The sequence below is a fragment of the Chinchilla lanigera genome, unplaced genomic scaffold (assembly GCF_000276665.1).
Source record: "Chinchilla lanigera isolate Chin_1 unplaced genomic scaffold, ChiLan1.0 scaffold00021, whole genome shotgun sequence".
NCBI classification, from domain to species: Eukaryota; Metazoa; Chordata; class Mammalia; order Rodentia; family Chinchillidae; genus Chinchilla; species Chinchilla lanigera.
Window position 1 is genome coordinate 19,934,791 of NW_004955422.1, and position 1,699 is coordinate 19,936,489.

The following is a 1,699-nucleotide window of genomic DNA, read 5'->3' on the forward strand; positions in this document are numbered from 1 at the left end:
TTGAGACAGGAGGATTGCCATGAGTTCAAGGCCAGTCTGAACTGAGCTAGATAGTGAGAGTCTGTCTCAAAAAAAAAAAAAAAAAGAAAAGAAAAGAAAAAGAAAAAGAAAAAAATCCAAGGGCCAGGGCTTTAGCTCAGTGGTACAGCATCTGCCTGGCAAGCTCAAGGTTGTGAGTTCGATTCCTGGTACCGGAAGAAAAACAAAACAAAAACAAAACCAAAAAAGATTTCAAACAGGAATAAGGGCAGGCCTGACAAATCCTCTGTGACACTTCCCTCTCTTGACCCTAAGTCTTTCCCCCCCATGTTCGGTGACAACAGTCAGCAGGAAGATTGTAAGTGGCTGCATGTTTGAAGCGGCCTTGTGTCATCCAGGGAGCCAGGAATGACCTGGCATCTCTCCCTGTGAAGTGCTGCCCTGGAGCCCTGCTTTGTGTGGCAGAGTGAGCACGTGGTGCCAGTATTACCAGCATAGCAGGACGGAGACGCTCGCCCAGTGTCCCCCATGATTGCTGGGTGTGGGAGCCGCTTCCTGGGGGTGGCGGCTGGGGCTTGTGGGGACCCCACGACTCCCACGGGGCTGCTGACTTGCCCTGGAGGTGAAATGCTTCTGACCCCGGGTCCATCCTGGAGCTACAGGAGTGAGCAGCGGAGCTAGGGCTGGCGTCAGGCAGGGAGCAGGGTATGGGGTCATGGAGGTCATGGGCAGCAGCTGTCTCGGAGACCAGCAAGACCCCCAACTGTCAGCTGTGCTCTGGGTGGGAGCAGCCCGGAGCCCAGGATGAGGGATGCACCTGGCAGGGGAATCTGGAGCTGGCCAACGGGTGCTGGGCACGTCCAGGGCATAGTCAGAGGCAGCATGGCTAGGGCCTGGCTGCTCAGGGACACAAGACCCGGGAGGGGGTGTTGTGCAGAGGGGCTCAAATGTCTGAACACAGCTGATTGAGTGCAGTGTGGAGGCCAGGAGGATCCTCCCCTCGCCCTTCCTGCCTGTCCCCCAGCCTGTCCCGACCTCCGCCCTGTTGATCTTGGAGTGCAAGTGCTGGCCAAAGCCCCCTCCATGCTGTGTCCTGCCCACCCCTCTGCCTTCCTCCTGGAGGTGGCTTTAGAGCACAGTAAGCCCCTGGTGCCCCCTGGTGCCCACACCTCATCAGCCCAACACATGGGCACCTCTCAATTCACGCACGAGGCTGCCACTCCTCTGCGGTCAGTCCTTCTGGAGGGCTAAGTTCATTGCTGCAGCAGCTTGGGAAGACAGAGGGTGGGGTCTAAGTCCCAACCCCCAGGTCTCCTTACACCCGTGACTTTGAGCCTCTCAGAGCCTGAAGACAGGTGAGATAAGGCCTTGCGTGTCAAAGTGCACATATACATTCTCAGAGATGTTCCTTCCCTTTCCTTCCTACTTGAGCTGGGTTTTACCTGTTCGCTGGCAGCCATCCAAATCCTGCTGTCCTCATTCAGACCCTCATCACTCAGGTTGCAAGTGAAAGAACATTTAACTCAAATTAAGAAAAAAAAATTGGGTAGGAGATGCTTGTGGTCTATATTTGGGGGTGGAGGAAGCTAATGTTAGTGGAGTTTTTTGCTTGTTTGTTTGTTTGGGCTTTTTTTGTTTTTGTTTTTGTTTTTGTCTTTTTGAGACAGAGTCTTGCTCTTCAGTTCAGGCTGGTCCTGAGCTCACTTTGTAGCCCAGGCTG